General features: G+C 37.0%; 1 long non-coding RNA gene across 1 annotated transcript in view; it reads right to left on the minus strand.

The window, feature by feature from the left end:
* Window positions 1-12357, minus strand: part of LOC141539377 (uncharacterized) — a 57619-nt gene extending 45262 nt beyond the window's left edge. Inside the window, exon 1 of the long non-coding RNA XR_012481287.1 lies at window positions 11994-12357. This is a non-coding gene — a long non-coding RNA (uncharacterized LOC141539377). The remainder of the gene's footprint in view (window positions 1-11993) is intronic.
* Window positions 12358-15223: the final 2866 nt, after the last annotated feature.

The following is a 15223-nucleotide window of genomic DNA, read 5'->3' on the forward strand; positions in this document are numbered from 1 at the left end:
CCAATGCTTTGTGGGCCACTAGGTGGCACCATAGTGCATTTGGTGCTGGGTCTAAAGTCAGGAAAACTCATCTTCCTGAGTTCAATTCTGACCTCAGACACTTACTAGCTGTATGATTTTGGACAAATCACTTATACCATTTGTCTCAGTTTTTTCATCTGTAAAATGATCTGGAGACGGAAATGGCAAACCACTCCAGTATCTTAGCCAAGACCCTAAATGAAGTCCTGAGAATCAGATGTAACTCAAATGACTCAAAAACAAGGTTTTGCATATATCAAACAAATACTTATAAAAAACCCCACAAATATTTATCAAATACTCATTATGTATAAAGTTCTGTACTGGACAATAAAGATACAAAGACATGTAAAACACAATCTCTGTCCTTAAAGTGCTTATAATGTGTTAAATGGAGAGAAAATATTTTATATTTTTATACATATATGTACATACATATACGTACATATACAAATACAGATTTATACAAATTTTACACAAATAGCTATAAATTCACATATAAATACCACACTCAAGGCAGTGTGGGACAGTGGAAAGAGAAGTGGATTTAGAATCAAAGGAACTGGGTTTAAAGCCTAGCCTGCCATTTTACTGTCATGTGATCTAAATCAAGTTATAGGATCTCTGGACTTCAAGGGTCTCATCTGTAAAATGGGTGGTTACATTAAATAGTCCTTTATAGCTCTAAATCTATGGTTCTATTTGGTATTGAGTTATTCCTTGTGAATAGTACAGATCATAAATATTATGGGAAGAGATCACAAAAGGACAGTCTGCTTTAGTTGATGAATCCTGTAGCAGGTGGCATTTGAGCTGCAAGGATGAATAAGATTTTAACTGGAAGAGATGAAGAAGGGGAGGAGAATTCAAGGTAAAGGATCAGTCACCTAAAGTGTATTTCTTTTAATACTCTCCCTTTCATCTGCTTAGAATTTTATTGACTTGAAGAAGTCTTCCAAAAAGTCTCACCTTATTCCACCCACCTTTCTGAGTGGCAATGGAAACAAACCAATGAGTAACCCATGGCTAGTGAAGATGACAGAAAGAAGGGGAAAGATATTCAACCAGCCTAACGTCTCCCCTAGTCTTTTCCAAAGCTTCCTTTTGGGAAACGATTTATTCTTTATAAGAACATTTTTGACTTCATTTTCTTGAAACCACTGGATTTGCCCCAGGGGTGGGCTTGTTCAGTTAGATGAATGGGTCCCTCCATGAGTGGGAGGCTCTGAAACAGGACACACAATCTCTTGGCCCCCAGCCCATCTCCCAGACAGACCCTTGGCTTCAGAAGCCCATTGAGGCTCCCTTCATGTTGATAATACAAGATGAAGGAGATGGATCTTATCTCTTTCTTATGGCCCCAGTGAGTTGTGCAAGCTTCTGTGAAGACTCATAGGCACCCAGAGACCCTGAGGTTTGAAGAGGGCAAGATAACATCTTATAGACATTCTTCTCCCATCACCTCCAAAGTGATGATTGGGGAGGAGGGGTATACAGAAATAACCCTTCCTTGCTAAGTCCCGGTGTGCACCAAGGACCTGGTAAAAGAGGCTGACTAACAAGCATCACAAGCGATGATTCAAACCCCTAGGCAGTTATCAAGAGAGATCCTCGTGGTACCTCTACAATTAGGGGTTCAGCCCACGTGTTCTGATGGCCAGGCAGGAGGCCAAAGACTGCATAAAAATCCTCCCTCCGCTGCCTTCTCAATCCACTCAACAGAAGACCTCACTCTGTCTCACTAGTGGGAGAATTGGGTAAGTCCAAATACCCTAACTGAGCTTGATGAACTCACTCAGTGCTCTTTTGTCTATATATATCTTGGTTTTTCTTTTAATCCATCTAGGAATCTACAACTCAAGGATCAAAGGTGAATCACTTCTTTTCTTCTTCACCCCAATCCCTTGCTACTTCTGCTGCTTTCTCATGATTCCTGAAATGTTTGCAATCTCCCCTTGACTTTCCTAACAAGTCAATGTCAATTCTGAGCAATGGAATATCTCTCACTTGACTTTTCCAAGAAAAAATAGTGCCAGAATATGAAGAAAACTTCAAGAATAAAGGGGAAAAGTATTTTGGGGGAACCTGGGAAGCTGGGGTATAAGGAAATCCATCTAAGATGAGGGAAAAAAATAGAAGAGGGGAAGGTCAAGGATACATAAAAAATGGACATAAAAGCTGGTAGAGAAACAATGGTCTTCAGATATTTTGAATACTAAGTTGGGGGAAGAGAGAGGGGGGGAGAGAACAATAGCTGGAGCTGGAAAAGATTCAGGGACCATCATGTCCCTCATTTTACAGATGAAAGAATTGTGGCCAAAGGAAGTTAATTAACTTGCATAAGGTTATGCTGGTAAGTATCATAAGTAAGATTTCAATCCTGATTTTGTCTTTCTTGTATACAGTGATTGAAACATGGTAAGCACTGGGTTACTGATTAACTGATTCCAGAGTCAGTTTTCCTCCCATTCTCTAAGGTCTCTTCCTTTTATAAAATCCAAACCTATCAAAATTCTGCTCTCTTCTCTCCTTATCAGTATCATTCCTATTCTACAAGCAGGAGGTTTAATATGAACAATACCAATTCTTATTTCAGGTTTCTGAGCATCAGACAAAATGTCTTTTAATGAGCAGCAGTGTAAGCAGCCATGCCTTCCTCCTCCTTGTCTACAAAAAACTCAGGAGAAGTGTCCCGTGAAAGTTCCGGAGCCATGTCCACCACCATGCCAAGAAAAATGTCCAGTTCAAGCCCAGGAACAGTGCCTCCCTAAAAGCCAGGATCCATGCCAGGAAACATGTCCACAGCAATGCCAAGAGTCAAGTGTCGTTCAGTGCCAAGACCCATGTGCACCACCATGTCAAGACCAGGTCCTGGAACCCCCATGCCAGGAGCCATCTCAGATGAAGTGTACAGAATCAATTCCTCAAAAATGCCAAGAGAAACTCCCTAGCCTGAGTAAATAGTCATCAACCTCAAATTCCACAGCTGTGGCAACATCTGGAGGCAAAAGAAATGACCCACAGATAAAAAACCAAGTCACAATCCAAACTATGGTGAAGTTCTCCTGTATATAATTCTGTTTGCATTGATTTTTTTTCTCATGTCTTTGCCTCAGCAAGTGTTTCTTTTCCTCATCCAGGTCATGGACTTTCTCTGGGAAGGTATTTCTCACTGTATATCAACAGTCTCTATAAAATAAGCACAGTATCTCCCAACCAGTGGAAAATAGAGTGCTTCTATAAAACCATAGATGTCAAAGCTTAAAGGGACCTTAAAGACCATTTAGTTCACTTCAAACCTTTTACTATATGGAGAAAAAAACGGAATCACATAAAAGGAAAGGTAGTCAATAAGAAATCTAGGACAAGAACCTCTAGTCTCCTGACTCCTAATCTACCATTCTTTCTCCCACACCATCCTTCTCAATCCTGGGTTTGCAGATTGCTAAAGGGTATCACCCACTTAATGGGATATGATGGAACTGGATCCATTTTAGAAATGTAAACTCTTTAAAGGTAAGGACTGTTTCAGTCTTGTCTTGGTATCCTTAGCATCTTGCAGATTGTCTCACATGTATTAGTGTCCTGATGGATGTTTAATTAATTATTGGATTCTCAAGTGATTCTCAAAAACATGTTAATTTGGAAACATCTCACTCGGTATTAAAGGGAAGGGAAGTGTAATTAAATATTTTGAGAATTTAGAAAATATCTACATTGCCAGACACTGCTAGGTTATATAATTACAAAGACAAAGACAAAGACAGTTCCTTCCTTCAAAACCATATTCTATCAGAGGGGAGAAGATATGTCACCAAATCCACTGAAGTCTGACAAAGTGCCACAGCTCCTCAGAAGTGGAAGGTTCTCTGTTCTATATTCTAAAACTATCCCCAGACCTTTGGACATCAACACTTTGGTACTATGGTAGACAGGAAAATGATAATGATGAAATGTATTGTTACAAAGATGGAAGAATGAGATGGGATCCTTTGAATTTCTGTTTATTGTTGTTTTTTTGTTGTTAGCTCACTCTGAGCCACTTGTGTAAGCTATTTCTAAACCCTTCAGAGATGTGATTTGTATTCTATGTGATTCCGTGTTGGGTCCACTTAGTTGCCCAGCTCTCTATCCTTTTTTCCAATTGTGAAGGTTAAACATTAAAGCCTCCAACTCCAGCTGGTGTTCGACTCCTTGTCCTTGAACTCATTGTGTGTTTTTCCATTCTTTAATACATCCTTTTGTGCCCTCTATCTGGTAGGTAGGTGTCTATCTTTTTGAAAGAATACAAAGTTCAATCAATTTACCCCATATTTCTTACTGTCTAGGGCAGGGATTGTGAGTAGGCTAACCTGGGAAGGAAAGGGGAAATGGAGAGAGTAGAAAGAAGGGAGAGGAAGGCTAGCAACTCCAATCCAATAAGTATTTTTAAATGCAAGGTACCATAATAGATCCTACACACAATATCCACCGTCCTCAGAAAGTTTATATTCTCCAAAGAAAACCAAGAAAATATGCAGAATTAGGTTTGGGGTGAAGTTCAGTAATACACCTGGGGGGATGAACAGAAATTCTTTCCAGATGTTAGCTCTGAGCTGGATGAAAATCTGCATGCCTCAGAGAGTCAGCCATATAACTGCTCTTCTACTTGACTAACTTTGAACAATGTGTCTAAATGTACTCTATATGCTTATGCCACATGCTTACTCCACACTTCTGAGGAGACTATCTAAGCCTACTAGCTCTGGGGCTAATAGAGAACTTGCACAGATAGGAAGCTATAAACCAGTGGTCCTCAAACTTTTTAAACAGGGGGGGCTAGTTCACTGTCCCTCAGACTGTTGGAGGGCCAGGCTATAGTAAAAACAAAACCTCACACTCTGTCTCCGCCCCTCAGCCCATTTGTCATAACCTGGCGGGCCACATAAACGTCCTCAGCAGGCCGCATTTGGCCGTCAGGCTATAGTTTGAGAACCCCTGCTATAAGCCATGCACTCAAGGACAAGGAATTAAGACAGAGAGCCTTGTAGTTAGAACAAGGGGGTATTCAGATGACCAAGGGCAGATACTTATGACTTCTATGGAAGACCATTTTCTGTGGTTCCCCCCCACCTCAATGAAATACTGTAGGCTCCATATTCACACACTTCCAGGATTCTCCCTCCTCTTGACTTAGAATAGCAAATTCTAAGCTGAGTATTAGATCTTTTATAAAAGCCACAAAGCTCATTGCTCAGTGGATAGAGCATAGGCCTTCTATCAGGAGACCTGAGTTCAAATCTAGCCTCTGACAGTTCCTAGCTGGGTGACCCTGGTCAAGCCATTTAATCTCTGATTGCCTGACAAAGGATCCACTGGAGAAGGAGATGGCAAAGCATTCCAATACCTTTGCCAAGAAAACCTCATCAACAGTTGGTCAATGAGGTCACAAAGAATAGAACACAGCTAACCAACTGAACAACATAAAAAGGAAATCATAAGATATTCCCAGGGAGCACTAGGAAGCAGGGAGCTAGAGGATGCTTCATAATTATTTTGTAACTACTGAGTAAGACAGAGCATCTCCCAATACCTCCCCTATAGAAAGTCTTCCACACAAAAGTTTAGCTGTTCATCCTACCCAAGTAGTCCCTCAAAAGCTAAAGTCCCCACTTCTCCCAACCCTCCACCAAGAGAGTATGATATCCTCTGGAAGACATCTCAAGGCCATCTAAGATAACACTCATTTGGCAGATAAAGCAAACTAGTTCAAATTCCAGTTCTACTACCTGCTATTTATATAAATTTGGTCAATTAACCTCTGTGGACTTCAGTCTCTTTATCTATAAAATAAAGAATGTTGGCCTAGATTTCTTGTAAAAATCCATGATTCAATGACTTTGTGTAGTCCTGACAAGTCTCAGGTTTTCTTCTAATACAACCATTGACCCATTGTACCTATTTAGACAATGAACCCATCTGAAGATAAAAACAGACTTTTTTCCTTTTTTTTTTTTAATTGCATTTTTTAGAGCAGCAGGCCTGAAGTCAGGAGGACCTGAGTTCAAATCCGATCTCAGACACTTAACACTGCCTAGCTATGCGGGCAAGTCACTTAACCCGAATTGTCTCAGCAAAAAAACAACTGCATTTTTAATATATTTAAAAGAATTGCACATATTTAACCTATATCAGATTCTTACTATCTTGAGAAGAAGGTAGGTACAGGAGGAAGGGAAAAAATTAGAATACCAACACTTACAAAAATGAATGTTGAAAACTATTTTCACATGTATTTGGAAAAATACTATGGAAAAAAATTTTTAATTGTATTTCTATTGATATGTTTTGCTTTTTATGTCACTTTCATTTGCAACTGTATTCCTTCTCTTACTCATTAAGCCATCCATTGTTACAAAGAATTAAAAAGAAAGAAGATTAAAAAAAAATTAGTTAACAATGTTGGACAGAGTTGTAGAGGAAGGATCATTGACCCTAGAGTTAGAGGATGTAAATTCATATCCTTCCTTTATGTTTGCTACTTTATGTAGCTTAGTTTCCTCATTTGTATAAATGAGGAATCACATCAGTTGTGAAGTTCCTTCTAATCTCCAGATTTGTGATCTTGTGAACTGCCAATATTTGACACTCATCATCATCACCCCCGAAAAGAAGGAAGGGAAGTATATTGCATATTTTTACCACTGATTTCTAGGACCAAAATTCTTGATTATCATAATTACTTGGTGTTTAATTGAAGGTTTCGGGTTTTTTTTGGGGGGTAGCCTTCCATTTACATTGATATGGTTATATATGTTGTTTTCTGGATTCAACTTAGTAACTTCATTCCCTATCATTTCTTCTAAATCTTTTCTGGACTGATCTGAAGCATTACTTCAGATACACATCAAATGGATTGACAATATAAGGTGTAGCTTTTGTCCACACCAGGAAAGGGAAGAACAAATGAATCAAACAAGAAGAGAGGCCCAAGAACTGTCTCCTCTTCTTTTCTGAGAAAATCGTGTGATCTTAGAAACCTAGAGCTAAAGGAATCTTTCCTTAGAGCTTTCAATCTAATTATTTCACAGTATAGATTTAAAAAAAAAAAAAAAGACAAAAACAAAAAACTAAGGCTAAGAGCCATGTAAAATTACTTGCTCAGTCACCTAACTAGAAGAGTACAACTAAAATCAGCTTTTTCATGCTCTTATTATGCCATTATAAAATATTACCTTTTACCCAGGTACCATCTACCTTCATAAACTCTGGAGTAGCTGTTTTTTTTTAAAGAAGTCATAAAAGGGAAAGGGGATGTAGCTACAGAGACACGTGCTTTCTTAGCTCATATCCCACCAAGCTAAAGTGACTCTTCCCATTCTCCTTCAACTAACTACCCAACAGAGAATAGCCACAACTGGCTTCTCCTATTACAGTGGCTCAAATAGTGTAGAAAGAGTCCAGATGACCACTCCCTTGTGAGCACTGAGCCTCAGGCAGCTACAACTGGCTCCACTGGCATTCTTCTCCTCCCTTTGAAGGTGAGGCTCACAGAGATTCCCATTACATCTGGCAGAGATGCAGCTATCTTGGACTGAAGCCCAAGAATAAAGATAATAAGCAGGGAGGACCCAGCTACGTCAGAGAGAGGCAAAAGGGGATCTAAGCAGATCTTAACAGCTGCTGAAAGCATGAAGTTACAAATTAGTAAAGGAGTGTTTCTCTCATTTTTACCAGGGTGGAGTGGGAATCCTAAGATTCAGAATCCTTACCCAGAGTAGAGTCAACCATAACTGATTTCACAAATGTCAATCTCCTGCCTTCTCATCTTTATGAAGATTAAGATGAGAAGGCAGGAGATTGACATTTGTGAAAGATTATGAAGATTAGTCCATCTCTTTTTAGAGGCATAAGTTGAGTATAGGATTAAGAAATACCATAGACCAATGGGAACTCCATTGGATTCTCATTCCATATGGCAGAAATATTTTCCACCCAATAGGAAACCCATGGTGGGCATGGTGTGAACAACACCTTAGCCATTTCCTAGTGTCATGAGGTTTTTGTTTCCTTTATCCTAGAATATACTTTTTTCTGAGATTTTTTTGGACTTGGATAAATGCAATATTCTCTTTAAAATGTAATGTTCTCTGTTGAGGTTTTCTTGGGGTCTCTGGGAGCAGCCTTCATTTCAGTTCAATAATCACCACACAAGCAGCCAGGGATTAAAGTCCAAATCCTTTATTGTCTCCTTCAAAGTCTTGTTTCCTTCACTTGGGGCTCAGTTAGTTTTTCTGGAGGCCTATCTCTCTCCATGGTTCTGAGAACTTGAGTTCCTGCTTGCCTTCTCTGGCTTCTGAATCTCCCCGACTCTGCAAAGGTTTGTGCTTCAGCTTCCAGCCACCACAAAGGTGGATGATGGAATGAATCTGTCTCAGCCTCTGAGAGCTTCTAGTGCATTTGTCCTTCTGGCCCCAAGAGCTTCTAGCTTATGTGTTCCACACTGAGTATACACCAATCATTATATCAATAGGAAACCATTATTTGTTGTAGGGTTAAATCAATGCTAAACTAGATTTAACCATTGTCTCCTAAATTCCACTTAGTACCTTGTTTCAAATTCTGGCCCATAACATCTCATTGTAGGATTAAATCAATCATATTTAACCATGCTACATTAGATAATTGTTTCTATCAATTCCACTGACTTAGTACCTTGTAAGAATCCTTTGTTTCAAATTCAGAGTTCTGGTCCATAACAGATAAGAAAAGTGAAACAACTCTCAACTCTATTTTAGAATAAAGTAGATGGAATAGAGAGAGTCTCTTCCAAAATAGATGGTTCTGGGGAGGCAGGGAACCAGGGAGAAGCATGGATAGATAACGCTGCTTGCTCTGTCCCCATAATCAAGGAGAGTAGAACAAAGAGAAAACTAGGAATACATCTAGGGAATTTTTCTTAGAAACCTGGAGAGCTTATATAGACTAGAGGAGATAAGAACAGGCAGAATGGAGGCAGAATAGACAAGAGTAAACCCAAGACTAAAAGATGAATATGTTAAGAACTCTAGCAGTGGTGAGACTAATGGGAGGTATGCATCTGGATATACTCTTGAAAGTCTCCAATACCTTAATGTGCTTCGTTCCAAAAGCCTGTAAAGACCTTCCTGTCAACATTTTTGCCAAGGAAATATCAATGGGTGCTAGAGATAACTAGGTGACACAGTAGGTGTAGAGCCCCAACTTTGAAATCAGGACCCGAGTTCAAATCCAGCCTCATATACTTGCTAGCTGTGTGGTCCTAACCAAATCACTTAACCCTTGTTTGCCTCAGTTTCCTCATATGTAAAATGTGAATTATAATAGTACCTACTTCCCAGGATTAATATGAAGGTAAAAGGAGATAATTGTAAAGCACTTAATAGAGTGCCAAGCTTATAGCAAATGCTATATCAATATTAGGTATTATTATCTTCCCAGTATTTTTTAAATTTCTCTTCCACCATCTAGGAAAAGAGATGGTAAGTATCAGAGATTACTATTATAGAATTTTTTTATTTCCAATACTTAAGTTACTGTACTGTTCCAATAAATCATGCGTTTTGGAGGCAGGGGGGAGACTGTTGAATTCTATAAATAAGGAGATGTCAACAAGAAGCAAAGATTGGAAATATGGAAGGATAAAAGAAAAGGTAACAAGAATATCTGTTTTAATAATTTCAAGGATATTTCAGGTCATTCACCTAGATCTATGTGGAACCTTGGACTAGTTTCAGCCACTGTTGGGCAGCTGGCTAGTAGGAGAGTAGGTTATTTTTCTGTGGTTAGAGTGCCATCTGGTGAGTATCAAGAGAGATTACAGTTGTTGGGAAATAACTCCAACCTGCAATGACTACCTTGTGATGAAACCCTGGTTCAGTGGCCCAAGGGCAAGACTACCTGGTGGTCAAATTACATAAGCACCCTCTAGCTGGTTAATTAGTTAATTAATTTTTATGATAGTCTGTAGATTGCAGAAAAAAGAAAGGAGTAAGGACCAAATGCCCAGCTAGGACCCACCATTCCCATCACCTGAAGCATAAATATAATGTTCAATATAAGACATTTTCAAAGGCTCTTGGACTTCATCATGATTTTACAATACTTTCCTATCAACTGTCCCATCCAATTCAGATCTCTCTGCCTGAACTTTCAAACCTTACCTACCTTCACTATATCATCAACCAACTTAATTTCTTTATTACCTGAATATTCCTCCACTTCTGCCAAGCTCTGCTGCTTTCTGCTATCTCTCTATGGCCCGTGAGGTATATAACAACTTAGTCAGGTTTCCTGCACTCTTTCTGGTACAGAGGAGAAAATTTGTTCTGCAACCAGACAACTGGGCTTCAAATCTTGCCTCTGATGATTACTACTTATGTGATTTTGGACAAGTCACTTAACTGCCCTAGCTTCAGTTTCCTTATCTGTAAAATGAGACAGTTGGACTACACAGTGTCTGAGATCACTTCTATAGATGCAGGCTCCTATGATTTTTCCTGTATCATCCCCTTAAGGTCATTCTGTGCCATTCCAAAGGCTTATCTTCAAACTTCAATTCAAAATTCACATCCTTCAAGAAGGGTTCTATGACTAAAATTCAACTCAATGTTGTGACCATCCCTTAGATCCCTTAAATTTAAAGCACTCATGGTAGCATAGTAAATGTCATCTCATTTTGGCTGTCATTTTTTTTTACTTTTTCCTATAGTGTTGTGCATTGTCCCTATAACTTTGAATATTCTTCCATAGCAGGATTTCACCTCCCATGCCATGTATATGTATATAGATGTAGCATAGGGAACTACTAGATGGGGAAACTCCTATCAATTTAGTACTTTAATGTCTAGAATTCTGAAAAGTGGAAATGAGTTGTCCAGAGTAGCTTTACATATATATATATATATATATATATATATATATATATATATATATATATATATATATAAAGTAGGACTTGAACCTAGGCTAATAGAATTATATATTCTATACATAAATGTGTATTTTTATATATAACATAAACATATATTACATTAAAATGAAAAATAATTATAACGATTTATATTCATTTAATTATAATTAATATAATATTCAATTTTATATCGTGTTTAATATATCATGTATATAATACAATGATAATTAACATGTTAAGAATAGAATCACATAAATCATATATTAGATAATTAATATATTATAAAATACTATTAAATATATAATAAATATACTATTAAAATTCATATATATTTAGTAAACTTACTATACTATTAAAGTTTTCATATATATTTGTTAAACTTACAAACTTTTCTACATTTGTATTTGTTGAAGCTTTGGCTGCTTGTTATCCTTCAATGATTGGAAAACAATTTAATTTTGTGCCATTAAAAGTTTGATTGAAAGCAAATATATTATACACATTATATAATATGCAATTAATGAGACAAGAAATGTAAATTTCATATGTAAAATATAGCCCATAAAATGTACATGCAAAATATATTCTATAGTCATTTAATATATTCAACTTATATCACTGAAGGCAGAGACTGTTGTTTTTATCTTTTTTTTTTGTTTGATTTCGTTAGCATCTAGTACACTTCCTAGCACCAGTAGGTATTTAACAAATGTTTATTGATGAGATAGATAATATATTCTAAAGCACATATGTACATCCACACATACACATACACACTATTATCAAGTCACTGAACCTCTCTGAGACTCAATTTAATAATCTGTAAATTTGAGTTAATAGTTGTTCTGTGCCCTCACCAAATTACTTTAAAACTAAAATTTAAAAATATATGCAAAAGTACTTTACAAATTAATACGCATAAAAGATGCTTATATCTGGCTCAACTTTAATCCATAAGATTATCAGCAAGGATGAAGTAAATTGTCGTTTCAAACTATGGTAATAAAGATTCAGGTTTAAAAATCCCAGAAAGAAAACCTACCTGAGAAGCAGACAGAAAAGAGGTCCATCTTATTTTGGTGCAGAAGGGCTGGATCCCAGAAGCCCTCTTTAGAACCTTCCCAGTATGTAGGATACTTTGCAGAGGTGACTTTGGAAGAGCTACACGCAGGAGACACCTGTTTTTTATGCAGTAGCACCATCTCCTGGCCAGAGTTCCACAGCCATTTTCTCAAGCTACCTTCACTCCTTTCTTCTTCACTTCTCATTCAAATAATCCTTCACTTCCATCAAAAATGCCTTTCCTGATATTCCCAATTGTAGTTCTCTGCTAACCTACTTTGTATTTATTTTTGTTATCATGTATATATTCATACTTGTATCCCTAGTTCAAAAGCCTCTCTTATAGAAGCTAAAGTTATTGTTACAGTAGCTTTAAGAACCAATTAGAATGTTTAGAAATTGGCAGTTGAGACTGGCAGTTTTTGAGAAACAAACAAAAAAAAAAAGAGTTAATGGAGATGGTTTGATAGAAATATGTGAAAGAATGAAAAAGGATGAGAAAGATTCTCTTAAAAGAGCTATCTTCACTATTATTTTAATGAAGAAAAATTCATAAGAAAATTTCATGAGGGATAAATCTGGAGAGAAACTGCTCTGACATGACTGGAGAGAAGGTGGGAAAGACAGAGAGAAAAGAGATGAAGAAGCTTTTCTTGATTGAACTGTTGTCGTGCAAGGAAATTAAAGAGAATTATTGAGAAAAAAGTGTATATCATGAATGAACTAAACAGTGTTATCGTGTTTTCCAAAGATAAGTTATCTGCAATTACAGTTATTAATCTCATTATGATATTTCTCACAGATAAAGTGCTGTGGAGAATTATTTGCCTTTACGCTATTATTGATTACATTATTAATAAATTATATGCCATCAATTTTAATATTATTTAATTCTAAAAGGTTAGGGATATTGATACAAAGATATAAGGAACTGCTTATGGGGAAATAAATTTCTCTCGCTTATCAAATAAAGAATATTTATTTTATTTTATTTATTTTGAGGCTGGAGTTAAGTGACTTGCCCAGGGTCACACAACTAGGAAGTGTTAAGTGTCTGAGACCAGATTTGAATTCAGGTCCTCCTGAATTCAGGGCTAGTGCTCTATCCACTGCGCCACCTAGCTGCCCCAAATAAACAATATTTAATAACCATGGTGGGGAATGTTGTTGATTAATAAGAAAATATCTAAAAATCATTTTTATTATCTTGCAATTATGAGAATAAATTGATAGAATAAAGTAGCAAGTTATGGGTGACCTACAACGACGTCAGCAGACCCCTATCAACACAGACACACACATACATACACACTTGTCTTCCCCTTTATAGAAGCTCCTTTAAATCAGGCTTTGTTCAGTTTTTTTCCCCCCTTTGGATCACCAGAGTGATCAGCCCAGTGCTTGACACATAGGCTTTTAATAATGTTGGTGGATTGGTTGTATGTGTGGTCTCTTGTCTCTTCTACTAAATTATAAACCACATGAGGATAGGAATATTGTCTATATATTTTCTATTGTCAAACACAGAATGCTGCTTTTTTAAATTGATTTTTAATTTTTAAAAATTTTTTATTTTTACAAAAATTTTACACATAGGTGATTTTCCAGCATTGACAATTGCAAAACCTTTTGTTTCAACTTTTCTCCTCCTTCCCCCATTCCTTCCCCCAGATGGCAGGTTAACCAATACATGTTAAATATATGAAAGTATAAGTTAAATACAATATATGTATACATGTCCAAACAGTTATTTTGCTGTACAAAAAGAATCAGACTTTGAAATAGTGTACAATTAGCCTGTGAAGGAAATAAAAAATGCAAGCAGACAAAATAGAGAGATTGGGAATTCTATGTAGTGGCTCATAGTCATCTCCCAGAGTTCTTTCGCTGGGTGTAGCTGGTTCAGTTCATTACTGCTCTATTGGAACTGATTTGGTTCATCTCATTGTTGGAGAGGGCCACGTCCATCAGAATAGATCATCGTATAGTATTGTTGTTGAAGTATATAATGAACTTCTGCTCCTGCTCATTTCACTCAGTAGCAGTTCATGTAAGGCTCTCCAGGCCTTTCTGAAATAGGATGCTGCTTTTCAATGAAGGTACAAAATACAAGATTGTGTAATTAAACTGAATGAAACATAAGACGGGAGGGATTGTTTATTGTGTGGCCAGAGGCCCAGGAAGAATTTCATAAGGAGGGTTGGGGGGGGGGTCTGGAGTGGACTAGGTTCTAAAGCAAGGATGGGAAATATCCAGCCTGCAAACCATACAGGGACTGCAAAATCATTTGTCTGCTAATTCGCAGACACTGATAAGCTGAAATCTAGTTGCAACAACCTCCTACTACTTGAGTCCTGTAAGTTGAGAATTTTTTATGGCCTATATCCAATATGGTTCTTGACATAAAAAAGGTTTCCTACCCCATTCTAAAGTTTGGATAGGAATTAGAACAACAGAGAGAATGGAGGAATATATTCTGGGAGAACAATATGAACAAAATCCTGGAGGTAGAATGAAATAGAGGTTATCTGGGTAAATATCAGTCTAGGTGAACTGAAAGCTATATATTTGGAGAAAAGATTCTGAATTATTCTGAATTCTTGAATTTGCCTCTCCATCAGAGAGCATAGAATTATCCAGGTGATACAGAGAAGAGTACAATTTCCAGAAACAAAAAAAAAATTTTTTTAGGAAGGGAAGAAATGGAAGACTATAGAAGGAAACTTTAATTGATGCTTTAAAAACTCCCAGAAATGATCAAAAATAGAAATTCTACTTGTTAACAAAGTGAAATTACTTGATTTTTGAAACTTAGTGTTTTGTTCTATTTTGAAAAGGGAGAGAGACATATTTGTGATTTTATTAGTGGAAACAGTTCTTGGTACTGAAACTCCCTCTCCCAGAGAGGACTGGCAACTCATTTGTTATATTAGAAGTTGTCTGAGGTAATAAGAGATTAAATGACTTTCCCATAGTCAGATGGCTATTATATGTCACTACATGATTTCAACTCATCTCCTTGACATCAAAGTCAACCTTCTGTCCATTACGCTATCTTGACTTGTTCTGTAAAACTAGAGATAATTTCATATGGAATTTTTAATTATTTAATATGAAATCAAATAAAATGGTTATTTTTAAATGATATTATTAGTTCTCCTGAGCTATTCTTCATGGGTAACAAGTTGTCATTTATTCATGCTCAGCTTA

Source organism: Sminthopsis crassicaudata, chromosome 4 (assembly GCF_048593235.1).
Source record: "Sminthopsis crassicaudata isolate SCR6 chromosome 4, ASM4859323v1, whole genome shotgun sequence".
Lineage (NCBI taxonomy): Eukaryota > Metazoa > Chordata > Mammalia > Dasyuromorphia > Dasyuridae > Sminthopsis > Sminthopsis crassicaudata.